Below are 17,621 nucleotides of genomic sequence, written 5' to 3'. Positions count from 1 at the left end.
CAGGCTCTGGCGTGTTCCCCAGAACCAGGAAGGTAAGAGGGGGAGCCCCACTGGCTGGATCAGGAGATGCCGCTGGTTCGAACCCAGCCCCAGGGAGAAGAGGCTGGTGGCTGTTTAATGGCCTCATGAAACACATCTGGAGGATGGCGGCGATGAGCATGAACACCACGACATCACAGCCTTGTCCGCACGCTCAACGGGGCGGCAAACGGGTCGAATGGCCCTCGAGACTGAGCGGCCCTCTGCCAGGGTAGGCCATGGCCCGTGGAGTGAGCTCGCCTATGCTGCCTTCGTTCCGCCCCCTAGGCCGTGTCACGGAGTGTGGGGGAGTCAAGGCCCTGCACTCCCCACTTCCTGCGATTCACCGGGACTCTCAGCCAGCCGGTAAAACAGAAGGTTTATTAGATGACAGGAACACAGTCCCAAGCAGGGCTTGTAGGTACAACCAGGACCCTTCAGCCAGGTCCCTCTGGGGGGCAAGGATCTTAGACCCCAGACTTGGGTTCCCTGCCTCTTCCCAGCCAGCCCAAAACTGAAACCAAAAACCCCTCCAGCCGGCTCTCTCCCCCTCCTCGATTCCTCCTCTCCCTTTGTCCAGTTTCCCGGGCCAAGGTGTCACCTGCCCCACCCAACTCCTGGCTCAGGTTACAGGCTCAGGGACCGTCCCTCACCTAAAGTCATCCCCTGCTCTCCCATCCCCCATGCAGACAGTCCCAGTAAAACCAAACGACATTCGCAGGTCAATCCACCCCGCTCCCTACTTAGCGTCACAGGCCGTGGGTGCGCAGACCTAGCACAACGGGCACTGAGCTGGGCTGGCCCCTGAGGTTAATCACGCTGGATAGAATGGGACTGCCAGCGTCAGCGGGGCAAGGACACGCTGGAGTGCATGTGGGCCATGCCGTTTCTACACCCACGCTGCTGCAGCTACAGGCCTGAATCAGGGCCTTGGGCCTGCGACCGACCAGCCGTGCATCTCGCTGGCACGAGGTTAGCACGTCCTCGCACACACACTCCCCCAACCAGGCCCAATACATGGCCCCGGCATGCGATCCAGGTGTATTTCTTCTGACCCGCTCCCACCCATGACACCAACCCCACCCGCTACCCCCTTGCAGCTCTTCCTGTTTATCCAGCGCCCTCTGCACCGCGGAGCACTCACAGCGCTGCACAGCCACACCCACCCTGTGGTTCCCAGGTGAGCGGCTCTCTGCTTTCACACCGCCCCCTGCGCTGCAGACACAGAGCCCTCCTCTCTGCAGACGGAGACGCCCGCCACACAGACACCTCCTCCTGTACGCTGGTCTGGCCACCACGCCGCACGGCTTCCCAGCCCAGCCTGCCCTGCTCTGCGCAGGGTCAGAGATGCTGGAAGTGACCCAGCCCACCAGGGCAGGACTGTTTTACAGCACGTTCCCCAGGACTCTGCCCAGCCAAGCGTACAAACCTGCAGGGTTTTCATGGGGAGACTATTCCGCATGCTAATAGACTTCAGAACCAGCACCCTGCCTCCCCCAATCCTGGGCTTGACTCCTTCCCATACGCCCGGGGGCCGTCCAGCTGGCTGGAGTGGGTGGGCGAGGGGCAGCTGCCACCACCCAGCCAGCCTGGGCCAAACGACTCAGCCAAGCACCCCCCCATGCCAGACTCACTCGGGGCGGTGGGGTTTAATGCCCTGGCAGACAGCGGCTCGTTCTCCACTAGGCGGGGCCGTCCTGGCGCACTGCTGGGGGGCACTCAGAGGACTCGCAGAGGTTCCGCCCCTCGGCGTGACAGACAGAGAACAGCCGGTTCAGAATGGGGCAGGGGAGCGGGAGGGAAGGCAGAGCCTGGATGAGCTGGCGAGCGCCGTGGATTTCAATCCCTACAAAGCCATTTCTTGCAGCTCAGAGGCAATGGGGAGTTTCTCGGCATCTCGGCCAGTTTGTTACTCTCCCTGGCGTAGCACGGTGTAGACCAGGCCTCCTCCTGCCGAACATCCAACCAGTGCAGCCAGGCCGGGCCCGGGGAGACAGGGGCTGCTGGGGGTGGATTAGGGCACCATGCTCCACAGATCTTTTCTGAGCAGGGGTAAGAGACGCTGTGTTTAAAACGTCACAGGCTGCCAGCCACCTGCTCCCCAGCTGCCCCCTCCCCTCCAGCCACATCCCCAGCCACTCCGTCCCCTCCAGCCCCGTCCCCAGCCGCCCCGTCCCCAAGGCTAGCACGGTTTCAGCCCCGCTGGAGGGAGCACACTTTTAGCAACAAACCCTCATGCAGACAGTGCCCAAAGCCCTCCAATGCCACAGCCTGGCCCCTATAGTTCTGGGGGTCTCCCCCAGACACAGCCCGGCCCCTATAACTCTGCCCCCGCCCCCGGGACACTGCTTTCCGGTGTGCATCACTCCAGCGTGTCAGGCTCTGGGGGCAGGGCGCCCTGCAGTCGCTGGCCGTCTCCCTCGCTCCTTGTTTTGTCAGTGCCAGTGTAGCCGCGGCCGGCCAACCCACACATTTCTATTTCTGTGCTCGTTGTGCAAGTCCTCTCCTCCGGCCTGCCATGTGACCTGCCCCGCTCACCCTGCCTCACCAGAGCCCAGGAGCTCATCCCCGTCCCTCGGCCCAGAGCACTGAGCTGCCTGTGGCCAGCCCGGGCAGGGCTGGTTTGGGATGGGACCAGGCCTGAACCATCCGCATTTAGGAGCTCGGGGGGGGGGGCGGGGAGGAGGGGTGTCAGGCCCCCCATCCAACCCCTCCATTACACACCCACCGCCAGCCAGCAAAGGGACTTCTCCTGGGTGAGCCAGTCATGGAGCCAGGGGAGGTCTGCAGGGCACTGGGGCAGCCACACAGAGCGAGAGCCCACCCAGAGCTGCGGGAAGACAGGCAGCCCCGTCTAATGCTCAGCAGCCCAGACCCACGGTCCTATAGTTACCACGCCTAGGGGCCACATGAGATGCGGGGCTGAGGCAGACTCCAGGGGGAAGCCAGAATGACGCCATGGATTCCTTGGAAGTCTGGAGAAGGAGAAGCACACGCTACAGGCAAGAGAGACCAGGGCTATCACCTGTAGGTGCCTCCAGCTGCAGTGTTGTCAGGGGACAGGGTGACAGGAGTCTGCCCACTACCAGTTGGCTACACAGAGCTGCCCTACCACAGAGCCTAGAGGTCACGGCCTCCACGGCTCCAGGCTCCCCACAGCTGCACGGCCCAGTCCTGCCTGACACAGACTGAGACGGCACTAGAGACGGCCCCGCAGGCGCATGGCGAGACGGGCTGCGTTCACTACAGACGTGCTCCGCAGGGACAGAGTACAGAGATCTAGAGGACTAGTGCCACTGAACAAAGCCCAAAGCCGGGACACCTCACCCTGAAAGATCCAAAACCAAATACACAGAGAAATCCCTCCTCTCACCAGGGAAATGCAGCCACCTCTGGGGCGGGACACAGCGGCTGTTTAGCAGCACCTACCAACTCTGCACAATGGCTTAGGCCAGGGGAATACAAAGGAAGCTGATGTGATTACTAGAGCCTGGCGGGGACCTGGAAGCTCCCATCCCAACGCGCTTCCCGTTCTCAAAGCTCACGCAGACAGAGCTGCTCTTTCCTGTCTAGCTGAGGTGGCAGATGCCATGGGGCACAGAGCCATCTTCCTTCTGTCTCCAGGGGAGGCCAGAGAGAGGCCAGCCTCCCCGGGGCAGTTCGGGGAGTGATCAAGCCCGTTCTGCCCTACCCAGGTCCTGAAGAGGTGGAAAAACTGGCTGTGCTGGTTTGGGGCGCAGTGGAGAGGGGCCTGCGGGAGATCGCCGGTGTTTGCTGTTGCCGGCTACAAGTTTGTTAACAGCAGGAGAACCTCCTGACAGCTAATTGGCTGCCAGGAATGCCAGCTCTCCAGTGTCAACCGCACTCACCCCCAGGGTACAGAGCTGCCAACGGGTGTGCCGGCCCTGCCCCAGCGACGTTACCAGGGAAGCAGGCAGCGGCTGGCCAGTTCCCCCAGGCATTACCGAGCAGGCAAAGGGCCCGGCTGGACTCGTGTGCGCCAGCTTCACCCGCTCAGCAGCCTCCACTGATGCAACTTCCTTCCAGGAAGGGCTGTTGGGAGGCACTAGCCCTCCCCGAGCCTGGGGAGCAACCAGGTTACGCGAAACCAACCAACTGGTCCTCGAGGAATAGAGCCACAAGAACAGGGCACTGCCAGCCACCAACGCCCTGGGCTTCCTCCCCAGGTCCCTGCAGCCCGCCCAGCAGTCAGCTCGCCTGCCAGGGTTTCTGTGGCGTGGTCTATTGTGTATAGCTCTGCCTGACATCTGTCAAGCAGCCCCGAGCCGGTAGGACGGCCACATCCCAGAAACCGCCCGGATCATAGAGAAACCAGAGCAGGAGCGAGCCGCGGAGACTCAGCTCGCCTGTGACTCCCGATGGGGCCCCTGCGAGGCACGGCTCAGGCTGGCAGGCCGGGGAAGCTCACACACACGCTTGCTGCCCGTGCTGTACGCATCAGGGTGATCCGCTGGCTCTGAGCCCCTTCTCCTGTGCTCAATTCCCATGGCCATTGCTGCGGTATAGCGGGGTGCCACCAGCCCCCCGCCTGACGTTCCCCCCAAACTCCCCCATCCCAAAGGGCACGTTGCACAACAGAACGCACCATTACCGTGTCTGTCTCTCTGAAGCTTTGGCAAGCCATGGCAGCCCCCCGGGAAATCCTGTGTGCCAGTGAGCTTTCATCACAGCCTCACCAAGTCTCGAGCACCTGGGAAAGGCTCTCTAGCGCTCGCCTACAGGGGGCGCCCTTCTGTCCAGGATGGTTCCCCAACCCCGGGGGGAAGCAATGGCGGGTCACTGGCAGGAGCAGAACTCAGAGGCAGTGCCGGTTGGGACCGGGCTGACAGCAGCAGACTCGGGGCTCAGCCCCGCATGCCGGGACACCAGCTTCCCGAAAGGCAGGGAATGTTAGGATTAAGCAATGTGTTACACTCCATATATTCATTGGATGTTAATCAGGGTTGATTTGCAGGATTATAAAAGTAGAAGGTTGATCAGTATTTAGAGGGATTATGTAGTAGACGTGAGTAGGATAAACTGAAATGCAAGAAACTGTGGGCTGAGGCCTGGAAGACTTTAGCTTAGCTATTTTAGGCCTTGGAGACAAGAAATGATGGCACAAGTTCATGACTGAGAACTAACCCGAAGATGATGGGAAAGAGGTACCGACTGGTAATATTGCAAAAGTAAGCTGGGAAAGTTATATTAAAATTATCAACTGCTGCGACAACAAATATTGTCTCTAACATGTATGGCAAGGATAAAGGTGATACATGAATGTTAATGAGACCCTACCCAGCCTATAGAATTTGGGATCCCTTGTGTTTCCAGGGGACACACACCAATAAGAGAGAGAGGGCTGACACTTTCATGTACATGCACAGAGTGTAGGTATAGACAGATTCACAGTATAAGAAAGGGTGCCCAGAGCAGGAAAATTGAGCTTCCTATGGGAAACGCCAGCAGGAACCACTCCCATCTTGATGGTCAATTCATGAGTGGGCCAACAGACTCTAACACCACCTAGGAGGATGTGAGGATGTCTGTAGGTATAACTGGCACATTGTACTGAGCTTCGGGAATTGCGTATGCTGTGATATTTATAATTGGGTTGGTAACTTTAATAAAACGACTAAAAGATCGATGCTCTTGTAATTGTGTGTGTTACTTGCCTATGGTTTCATGTATTCCTATGAACTCTGGATCCAGAACAGAGGTGACTCTGTTGAACCAGAGACTGTAGACGCCAGAGCCGAACCCACTGAAGTAGGATTAACGTTAAATAGAGTAAAAGGCACAACACGCTCGCACAGATCTGTATCACTGCAATGCCCTCCCGTCCGATACACCCACGCGACGTGGAAGTGGGAGCTTGGAAGGGGCTGCAGGCTCAGTGGTTACGGGAAACGGGACCAGATAAGCAGCGGGGAGAGAAGAGTGCCCAGGACAGCGACACGTGGTCACCAGGACCAGGGGAGATGAGACGTTTGGATTTTTCCAACACCTCTGCCTGAGCAATGGCGGAACTGAAGAGAACAGCAGGGCTTTCCCGAGCCCCACCCTCCAAGGATGTCGCAGAGCACCATGAGGCACCATCCACTCCACACAATGACTGTCCCACTCCTGTGCTTGGATCAGCTAACAAAGCTGGCATCTACGTCAACAGGCTTCTGAGTTAACGACCCCCCCCCCCCGCCCCCACAACACACAGGAGCAGTTCACACCTCCCGCAGGGTTGTTTCCAGTGGTCTGCAGGCTCAGATGAAGAGCTGGGGCTTCCAATTCTGCAGTACAAGACAGCCGTCACCAGGGACAGCCATGTGGTTACCAAATTGCTGCAAGCAGCCGCATGTAAATTGCTGGAAGATATGAGTTATCAGTAGTGAATCGTTGCTTAGGTTTGGGGGGAGGGAAACAATAGGAAAATACGCTGGTACTTGGCGATCTTGACTAGTTTGTTAAATGAAGGGTGGGAGTTCTTGGTTTTCGGATACTAACCTGCCCATGTAAAGAAACCCCCGAAACTGAACACAAAGATTAGGAACCAATTCCCATTGCCTGTTTTCAATAAGAATATCTAGCGAGTCTTAGAACATCGGAAAACTTGGCATACAGCGACCCCTAACAGCCCAGCATCCACCTTTGCCTCCCACGTTGCAATGTCCTGAAGATTTCTGGCACTCTGTTAAACTCCATGAGCCCAGAGGCACTGCTGCTCCCTGATTTGCACATGCAAATGATTCTGGTTAGCAAACTGCGACCTGAGGAGATAAGGGCTGTTAAAACTAGACCCAGCGGATGTGACAGAGATTCTTACACTCCTGCTGAAGTGTCACCCTGAGCCACGGCCGCACATACTGCATGGACTCGAGATCATCCTCCATACGGTAATTGCTACTCTCCAATTGCCACACAGCAGGCTTTGGGAGCTCGGAGAACACTGCCGTGGGGCATTCCACCCCACAGCGGAAGGGGACAGTCTCCCCATATAGTGACCCTGATAAGAAGCTCCAAGTGAAAAGCGTTCACCCGTCAGCACTGCTGGAAGTGGGAAGTCTATTTCCCACCCGCTACCATGGGGGGCTGTGCTCCGGCAGAGCAGGGGGATGCCTGGCACAGTATAGATTCATAGATTCTAGGACTGGAAGGGGCCTCGAGAGGTCATCGAGTCCAGTCCCCTGCCCGCATGGCAGGACCAAATACTGTCTAGACCATCCCTGATAGACATTTATCTAACCTACTCTTAAATATCTCCAGAGACGGAGATTCCACAACCTCCCTAGGCAATTTGTTCCAATGTTTAACCACCCTGACAGTTAGGAACTTTTTCCTAATGTCCAACCTAGACCTCCCTTGCTGCAGTTTAAACCCATTGTTTCTGGTTCTATCCTTAGAGGCTAAGGTGAACAAGTTCTCTCCCTCCTCCTTATGACACCCTTTTAGATACCTGAAAACTGCTATCATGGCCCCTCTCAGTCTTCTCTTTTCCAAACTAAACAAACCCAATTCTTTCAGCCTTCCTTCATAGGTCATGTTCTCAAGACCTTTAATCATTCTTGTTGCTCTTCTTTGGACCCTTTCCAATTTCTCCACATCTTTTTTAAAATGCGGCGCCCAGAACTGGACACAATACTCCAGCTGAGGCCTAACCAGAGCAGAGTAGAGCGGAAGAATGACTTCTCGTGTCTTGCTCACAACACACCTGTTAATACATCCCAGAATCATGTTTGCTTTTTTTGCAACAGCATCACACTGTTGACTCATATTTAGCTTGTGGTCCACTATAACCCCTAGACCCTTTCTGCCGTACTCCTTCCTAGACAGTCTCTTCCCATTCTGTATGTGTGAAATTGATTTTTCCTTCCTAAGTGGAGCACTTTGCATTTGTCTTTGTTAAACTTCATCCTGTTTAACTCAGACCATTTCTCCTCCAATTTGTCCAGATCATTTTGAATTATGACCCTGTCCTCCAAAGTAGTTGCAATCCCTCCCAGTTTGGTATCATCCGCATCCGTATGGGGCAGACCAGGCCCTCCAGCCCTACTGGGAGCAGCATCGCTGTCCAAGCCAAGGGTCTGGAAGATAAAATGGCCAGTCTAGCCCAGTAGGAACCTTATGGCACGAGGGGGGGTTAGAGAGGTGACAAACGAGGGATGGTCCAAGGTTCTTGCTAAGCGAGAACCCAGAACCCCAGATCTGCTGGGATGCACGGTGCAAACGAAGGGAAGTTCTGCTTCCCTTCAGTGATCTGGCGAGCGGTTCTCGTGCGCGCTACGGGACCACCGACCCTCTCCTCTGCAGCCTTGCTGCTGCTTCGTGCTGGGGGCGTTATGGGACAGCGGCTGCCTTCCACTCCAGCATCCAGCGCTGGCTGTTGTCGGAGGGAGGACACCAGGCTAGCGGGGCTGCCGGCCCGGTCAGTGACACCAGCCCGCGCGCAGGGCCCTCGGGGCGGCACATACGTTCTGCGGCACCGAAGCAGAGCCCACGGCCGATGTCGCTGCTTTGTGTTTATTAGAGGACGGCTTTGCTGCGGGGGCCGAGAACCGCCAGCTGAAGTCACTCTGCCAAGCCTCTGGAGCCTGGCCCACCAAATAACCAAGAGCACCGGTTTTCAGCAAAGCTCCAGCCCCGCGAGGAGGATGCTAGGCAACCTCAGTCCCACAGCACCAGGAGTGGAAACCAAGTCAAAGCGACGGAGCTTCCTTCCTCGGAGACCAACACAAACTCGGCACAGGAAACGCAGAGCACTGGCCCTGCAGCAGAACACGAAGGGACAGAGGGCGACCACCACACCCTGGCAAGGCCCTCTCACCCGCCGACAGCTTTCTGTGGTTTGCGGCCGAGTGGCATTTTCCGTGCTGACACCTGACTGGGCAGGCGGCTATTTATACCCCATCCATCCCCACTAAATTACCTCGAGTCCAAGTCAGCATTAGCTTGGTCACTGGAGGGAGACAGCGCTGTCTCTGCAGCCCCTGGCCTCTGATCGGGGGCCCTACAGCGAAGGCCCATCGGGTGGCATTTGTCCATTCAGAACTGAGAACCATCAACTCATTACACAACCTACTCACAACTGCCAACCTAGGATCGACTGGAACTGGGCACTTGGCAACAGCCGGCTCCCTATTTCATTACTGATCCCCCACCCAGCCCCTCCTTACCACACAGCCCCCAACGGCCAGAGACGCCCCAGCCTACTCCTCCAACCAGAGGAGTAATCAGGAGAGCTGGGGAGGTGGGCTAGTGTCACAGCTGAATCCCCCCCTTGCAGCTTCAAGCGAGTAAGTTACTCATCCCCGAAAAAAGGTTAATTCCGTGGGGATCTTTGATCCCCAAGTGCTTCACGGCCTGTGCCGGCCCAGCCACTGAAATGCAGCCACCCCAGGGCAGCAGCTGAACCACGCCCAGCATCCTGCACAACAGGGAGGAGAAGGCGCATTGTGGCCAAGGAGCCTGGGAAAAAACCCCTAGGGCCCTGGGATTTCCAGTGTCTACCCAGAGCAGACAGGCCCTGGGTGTTGTAATCCTGCTGGAGGAAGAGAGGGGAATTTCACAACTTGGGTGAAACAATGAAACGTGGGCTGGGACACGCTGCCTTCCTTCGGAAGCGCCTGAGTTGTCACTGTCACACACACACACACACACAGTCTGTAGGGCTCGAGCCTAGCAGTGCAGGCCTGGCCAAAGCGAATATTTGCAATGCCAGCCAGGCCCTGGCAACAGGCCACGCTCGGGGAAGCCAGCACAGGCTGCAGCTCTCCATCGAAAAGGAACAAGGACACCCAGAGCTACCACATGCCAAGCAGACTAGAACTTCTGCCATCTATTCTACTCTACACAGGGTCCTACACTGCCCTGTCCTGTAGGATCTGAGCACCTCTCAGTCATGCACGACATGGCATCACGTGACTGACAGCGGTCAGATGTGGATGATTCTTTCTTCTCCTCCCCGGGGAGAGCTGTGTGAGCAGCCAAGCGGTTGGTTGCGGTGGGGTTCTCCCCTCCCCGTACGGCCATGCTGCTCCGGCAGGGCTGCCCGGGGGGGGGGCAAGTGGGGCAATTTGCCCCAGGCCCCGGGCCCCACAGGGGCCCCCATGGGAATATAGTATTCTATAGTATTGCAACTTTTTTTTATGGAAGGGCCCCCGAAATTGCTTTGCCCCAGGCCCCCTGAATCCTCTGGGCAGCCACGCTGCTCCGGGTTTGGGTCAGAGAAGGCCGGTGGGAGCAGGGCCCCTGGGGAGGTTTGGGGTGGCCCTGAGTTCCTGGGGGTCCGGGACCGGCCCCCTGGGATGCTCTGTTTGCTGCCCAGCTGGGCTCTGCCCCGGTGGTAGAAAGTTCCACGGGCCCGAGGGGTGGAGTTATGGAGCTCGGTCCCCAGCCCGGAGCCATAGACCCCTCTAGATACGCTGAGCCCAGGCTGCTGAGCGCCTCGAAGACCAGGCCCGAGACTCTGCCCTTGACTCTGTTCTATGGGAGGCCAGCGCACAGAGCAGGGGACGGGCACAGGTGCTGCTGAGAAGAGGCACTGCAGCTGGAGAGTGCGTTACTCTCCCCGAACGCGGCACCTTCTTGGGCTCTGCCATTGCCTCTGGAGCCCTTTAGCCCTGACACTCAGGCCCCAGCCTGGCTGTGGGAACAAGGCAGGGGCTGAGATGCAGCCGTTGCAAGTTGGCAATCGCCAGCCTGGCCCGGGCAGCCGTTCCAGCCTGGAGCAGCAGAGTCTGACGCTGCCTTTAGCGGGGCAATGCCATGGAGCCTATTTCTGCAGCAACACAAAGCTGCTCCAATAGCCAGCGTTTCTTTCCTGGATTCAGAAGCTGTTTTCACACAGGGACACTTCTGCTCAGAGCTTTCCCCCCACTCATTCGTCTAGTCTTCACCCCCTCTGGAGGGGAGAACAGCTGGAGTCCCTGGCCCCGCTGTATCCCTTTACTGCTGGCCTCCAGTAGCCTCCCACCCCACACTGGCAGATTGGAGGGGAGAGCCACATTAGCAAGTTCTCTGTAACGCTCCCACTCGGAGAAATGCCACCTGCTCTGCTGTGGTTTCCACCTTCCTGTTCCCAGGGCCTCCTGGTTTCAGAGCAGGCATGAAGCCGTTTCAAAGGCCCCAAAAGGGTTGAGACCTAGAGTGTGGTTTTGTTCTTTCCTGGAAGTGTTTTAATTAAAACACTGCAGCTGTCTGTGTCCTCCACGGAGACGCTACAACAGCATTCAAGGGGGAACTGTCCAATGCTTAGACTCAAAGAGGCTCCTGGCAAATCCATCCCCAGTCAGGAGGTGGACATCTCATGCCTGGAGTGAGAATCCCTCAGGCTCCCAGCACCTCTCCACCCAAGGTCTCAGAGTGTTTCACAAACATTCCTGTCACGGAGTGTGGGGGGAGATCAGGCCCTGCACCCCCGGCTTCCTGCGATTCACCGGGACTCTCAGCCAGCCAGTAAAGCAGAAGGTTTATTTAGATGACAGGAACACAGGCCAAGACAGGTCTTGCAGGCACAGACAACAGAACCCCCTCAGTCAGGTCCATGTTGGGGGGCCCCAGGGAGGCCAGAGCCCCATCTGGGCTCCCCTCCATTTCCCCAGCCAGCTCCAAACTAACTCCCCCTCCAGCCCCTCCTCCTCTGGGCTTTGTCCCTTTCCCGGGCCAGGAGGTCACCTGATCTCTTTGTTCTCCAACACCGTTAGCATCCCCTTGCAGGAGGGAAGGGCCCCAGCCATTAGTTGCCAGGAGATAGAGTGTCGGCCATTTATGTGCACTGGCCCTTTGCTCTGCAACAATCTCACCCCCTAGAGACTTAAGAAATGCATAGGGGAAACTGAGGCACCCACACAGTATTCAGAGGAAACATTAAGAACAGCCCCCACTTCGTCATAATTCCTACCACTCTGAGGTAGGTATCATCCCCATCTTACAGATGGGAAAACTGAGGCAACTTGCCCTAGGCCAGACTGCAAGTCAGTGGCAGAGCTGGGGGGAAAAGCCACAAAACCTCAATTCCATGAGACCATCCTTCCCTGGGTCCTTCTGCTGTGTGGGGTACTCAGGAGAGACACAAAAGAAGCCCTTTTGTGTATTTAAGATTTTGTGAACTGGATTTTCTAGCCCTCCTTTTAGCGAGGCCATGGGGAACTTTGCAAGGCCAGGCTCGCCCGGGAAGGGCAATTGGGGGGCAAAGGGTACATGAAGAGGGCATATTCTGATATTCAGCCTGAGTGACATCTAGGAGGCTGTGGAACCGTCCCGCTAAAGGTAGACGCCCAATTGCTTGGGCTGGTTAAACTAGCCAACACCCTGCATAAGCTCCTGTAGGGACCGGTGCTCGGAGAGCAGGAGCAGGGACGACTGGTACTTTGAGTCTAACGATTACGTTGTAGGGCTGCTCGCAGCCCACACCCGCTGCATGCAGCCCCAGAAAACATGATGCACAACACACAGAGCTCTCCAGCTGCTCTGAGGAAGGGAGGGTTGTGGAGACTCACAACGAACTGGGCGCCCGACTACATCAGCAAAGAGAGCAGCATGGCGCCCTGCAGGCCTAGACACGCTCCCAGGCTCAGCAGGGCTCCGACGCGGGCAGACTTCGCTGCTGTCAGCGGAGCTCGGGTTGGAGTTTTCGAGGTGCTGGCAAACCTGGCGCAGTTCTGCCCCAGGCGAGCAGGCAGCCACGTGACCCAAAGGCAGAACATTTCCATTACACAAACTGACGCTGCAGCTAGGCCCAGGGCTGCGGGTTCAGCTTACCGCTTGGCTGTGACTGGCTCCTCTGGCCAGCACCATCTTGGATTACTGCCCCATGGCCCCCGCCCCCCAGGCTCTCCAGAGCAGGGGCTGGGGAGGGATTTTGTTTCAAGAACAGAAATGTTCAGAAGCCTGCAGCTCATGCACCGCAGCATCCCCCGACGAGCGACTGTACCCAAGACACCCCCCACCGGCAGCAGACCTAGCCAACAGCCACGCCTGCTGCCACACCTGCAGCTCGGCGGACGAGTTGATCCCAAAGGGCGGAAGGGCAGAGAAACAGGGCCCCGGCACACTGCGGCACCACTCCCGGATCACTATGCGCGCAGGGCTGTTTCCGATGCACAGCGTGGAGAGAGGGGACAGCCGTCTGCAGCTGTCACTCGCTCTCTGGCCCTCAAACTCCACTGGCATCAGTGCAGTCATTCCCGAGGGGGGTATTGGGCCCTCTGCAGTCAGTATCTCTTACTGCCCTGAGTACGTCTCATGAGACCAGGCAGCCCAGATGTGCTGGCAAAGTCCCCGTCTGGAGAGGACGCTCATCACACCAGGGGATCTCTCAATGGGGTCACTACTCGTAGGCATTGCAGTGAGCCTCTCACACCCACTGCATAAAGCTTGTGTCCCCATTTCTAATGGTCAGCTCCCCCCCAGGGACTGCCTCTGCCGGTCGGCCAGATGATAACCGGACAGGGAAGCACTTCAATAATCCCGTTCTCCCGCAGCTAAGCCGCAGGGCATTTGGCCTCACTTTGTATCTGGTTGTGTTACAGGTTGTCCCTATAGCAGATGGAGGTGAGGTCTTCCCAAAGCAGAGGAAACCCCAGCAGCGGCCAGGCTCCCGAAGCGGGTCCCTGGCAGAGTGACCACAGCACTGCCATTCCCCGCATGCCACTCGTCCCCATCGAGGGCAGGGTGAGAGCCCACTCCCTCCGCTGCACCCAGACCACCTGTCGGCTGCACGATGCCAGGCATCAGAATGAGCTGTGAAGACAGCTGTTTATTTCACGGCAATGATGGGTGGAGGAGGAGAGAGGTCAGGGAGGGTAGAGATGAAGGCCAGCCTGGCCCCTTGTTCTAACCATCTGTTTGCTTACACCAGGTTCTTGTCAGTCAGCCTGGTGAGAGCTGGCATGTGTGTTACCCAAGATGCTGTGTCCATCATATGACTGTCACATGCATTTCCCCCGAGCGATAGCTGGGAACAGAGACGTTTTGCAGACATCCTCATTTAAATTAGTTTGTGATTAATCTGATTTCAGTAAAACCCTACGTTTCCTCCACTAGCCTCCATCAGGACAATATACGCCAAAGCTTCTTCCATTGTTTGCAGTGTTGTTCTAGCCAGGCTGGTCCCAGGAGCGGAGACCCAAGGTGGGTGAAGTCAGAGCTTTTAGAGTAGCAGCCGTGTTAGTCTGTATCCGCAAAAAGAACAGGAGTACTTGTGGCACCTTAGAGACTAACAAATTTATTAGAGCATACGCTTTCGTGGACTACAGCCCACTTCTTCGGATGCATATAGAGTGGAACATATATTGAGGAGATATATATACACACATACAGAGAGCATGCACAGGAGGGAGTTGTCTTACCAACTCTGAGAGGCCAATTAAGTAAGAGGGGGGGAAAAAAAGAGAAAAAAAATTTTTGTTTCTTCTCTTACTTAATTGGCCTCTCAGAGTTGGTAAGACAACTCCCACCTGTTCATGCTCTCTGTATGTGTGTATATATATATATATATATCTCCTCAATATATGTTCCACTCTATATGCATCCGAAGAAGTGGGCTGTAGCCCACGAAAGCTTATGCTCTAATAAATTTGTTAGTCTCTAAGGTGCCACAAGTACTCCTGTTCTTTCAGAGCTTTTACCAAACCAGCTCCTGGTGGTGGGAGGGAGAAGTTTCTGAGCCTCACAGAGCAATTCCTCAGGTCTGGGAAGCTCAAAAGCTTGGACCTTCCCCACAGAATCCGAGAGACAGACGGGACCTCAAGGGTCATCTCCTCTAGCAGGAGTCGGTCCAGTAAAAGACAGGACCTCCCCCAACCTAGCTTCTCCCTGTAGACTCCTCTCTTCCCAGCCAGGCGGCACTGCAGAACTGATCGGCGACATAGGGATGTATTGCCGAGAAGTCGTATTGGCAGGATGGCTGCAGATTTACTGTGCTCAAATCCACTCAGCACAGATATTAAAGCAGAGCCGCATTAAACTCAGAGCTTTGCATTAAAATAATGAGGGCTGCCAAGCCAGGGCTACCATTAACCAAGCGCAAATCATCCCAGTTGGCTCAGTGGTGAGAGACCGAAGCAGCGTCAGTGTCTGGAATACTCCGAGCATGAGACATGACAAAAAGAGACGGGACAGAGGTCTCTAAAGAAGAACTGGGCAGCACGAAGTGAAGCATCTGTAAGTGAAAAGGGGATCTAGACACCCAGCTTTATTGTACTCTCAGCTTCTGCTTTTAAATGTCACCCTCTCTCGACCGCGTCTCTGGCAACACACAGACTACCCCGTGTGTGTGACAAAGGCAACGGCTGATGCAGGAAGGAAACATTCAGGTCAAATCTGGACCAAGCTAATCATCATCATCTGACAACTCTACTGTCCCTTTCAACCAAAGGGCTTTGCAAATCCTACTTATAGAGGAAGCCATTCACACACAGCTCAAATGCAACCACATCTAAGGTGAAAGGCAGCAATCAGATGACAGCTCTTCACTGCTCAACTGGGGGGTGGAGGAAGAGGAGATGTTTTGGCTAAGGACAATGTGACAAACCCCTTCCTTTACAAAAAACAGTGCCAATGAGATCCGAGCAGACAGGGCCTTGGCCTTCCAAGGTCTTGCCTGAAGGAACCCCACACAATGGACAGAGGAAACCCAGTTTAGCTCACATGGAAAAAGGAAAAGCTGGGCTGGATTAGACACCTTGGAACCCCAATGGACCGGCCTTGATTTGCGGAAATTCCCTTAGAGGAAATCCAGGTAGGCTTTGGTGCCTCCACTGCATAGTCCCCAGTAGTTGGAAAGTCTGTGGACCCAAGGCACAGACCTAAAGCCCGCTTAAGGGGTTTTCCTACACACCGGCCAGGTGTCAAGCCACTGATCAGACCACCAAAAAGTTACAGGGAGCTAATCACAACCGGGAGAAGAGCCCAAGGATTCAGTGCTGCACCGAGAGGACCCTCACGCGTGCTCCCCCTCCTAGCATGCAGCCTCTTAGCTAGGGACGCTCGCGACCAGCCCTTCTACATGGGGGCCACAGAGGCATTCCCCAAAGGCAAGGGAGGCTCCAGGCTGGAGGCAGAAAGGGAGGGATGTGGAAGACACAAGCCGTTAAAAGCCGCAGTCTGTTAAAGCAAGCAGAACGAGGACACGGTTGCAGCGCTTTGGGAGCAGATGCCACCTGGCAGGCAGCTCGTGGGCATCCGAGGAGCTGGTCTTTTGCTTCCATAGCAGAATGCAGTAAACTAGACGAGGTTTCTTTCAAGCAATAGTAACACACCTGCCTATCCAAGCACTCTAGGCACCCTGACAATCTTACCACCGCACACTACACCCAGAAGCACGGAAAAACAAACACTCCAACAGGAACAAATTAATTCAGTGCAGCCAGACAGTGAATCAGCAACAAAAAGGTGAGTAAATTAGTAAATGATGTTCCTGTAACCGTCCCAGTCGTGCTAAGGCAGGATTAAAGCACACTGACAGACACAGCGAGAACTTCAAGGCATCTGGAATGACAGACCTTGCAAAGAAATAGGGCAACATGACACAGAATAGCTATTAGCCAATTGCATCTTTAACACCATAAAACGTCTCGTAGGATCATCGACTCTAGACTTGCAAACTAACATTATGCCAAACGCATTAGGAGAAATACAAGCTCGGTATTAATGTCTGCCACTCGTCACGCTAACGTGCAGCATGGCCACCCCAGAGCTTCTCTTTTCACTGGTTAAAGCCATCTCGGTCACACCTCTCCCAGTCACCACAAGACTCCAAGGGACCTTCCCCGTCCAATTACCACACTGCTCTACTCTGAAGTGCTCAGTAACAGAAGTGACCTTTGAACATGTATCTCAGCCCCTAAGCAGTGAGCCAGCGTAGGTGTGTCTATATCGGGGTGAGTCCCAGCACTCAGTACACACAGGCCAGGAACGTGACCGCCCAAGGAGTATTTATCCCCACACAATCTAGCCCCAGACATAGTGCCAAGGAATTAATGGCACCTGTGGCCGAAGCAGCCCGTCTCTGAGCAGGGCACTGATCAGGTGTCCTGCTATACATGCCTTGTACAGAGTGGAAGGATATTGGACTATAAATAATGCACGCTCAGGTGATCTGAGAATGGAGATTTTGGCAAACTCCCAGTGCCATCTCTGCAGCTTTGGGGCAGCTCTGGCAGGTAACGCAGGGCCAGCACCGAAGGGCAGTTTGGGGCAATTCCCCTGGCAGTATTAGGAGAAGAGACACAGATGCCAAGACCACAGCCAATCATGCTGACCAACACTGCCTCCCTGGACGCCCCATCTGTCGTCTCTTGTCTTGCACTTGGATTGTGAGCTGTCTGGCCCAGGGACCAGCTTTTTGCTCTGTCTGTACAGCGCCTGGCACAATAGGCCTGGTCCAGGACTAGGGCTCCTAGACACTAGGGTAACACAAATCCTGCCCCAGTGCCACGCAACCCCCCACAGCCCAGGCAGCCCACCCCCTCCACCCCGCCAGCAATTCCTGTGACCTGCACTCCCATACCAACCACAGGAGCAAGTTGGCCCAGCCTGCACCCCCTTCGCCAGGAGATACAGGCCAGGGGTGGCACGGACAGGGAGGGGTGCCACGTAGAGGCAAGGGG

General features: G+C 56.0%; 1 protein-coding gene across 1 annotated transcript in view; it reads right to left on the bottom strand.

Annotated features, from left to right (window-relative positions):
- The window catches only part of ABR (ABR activator of RhoGEF and GTPase), a 92,249-nt gene that overhangs the window by 72,958 nt on the left and 1,670 nt on the right, over positions 1-17,621 (bottom strand). The gene's annotated exons all lie outside the window — the stretch shown is intronic.

This window comes from Chrysemys picta, chromosome 19, assembly GCF_011386835.1.
Source record: "Chrysemys picta bellii isolate R12L10 chromosome 19, ASM1138683v2, whole genome shotgun sequence".
Lineage (NCBI taxonomy): Eukaryota > Metazoa > Chordata > Testudines > Emydidae > Chrysemys > Chrysemys picta.
Note: the sequence above shows the minus strand (reverse complement) of the source record. Positions and strands in the feature narration are given on the sequence as shown.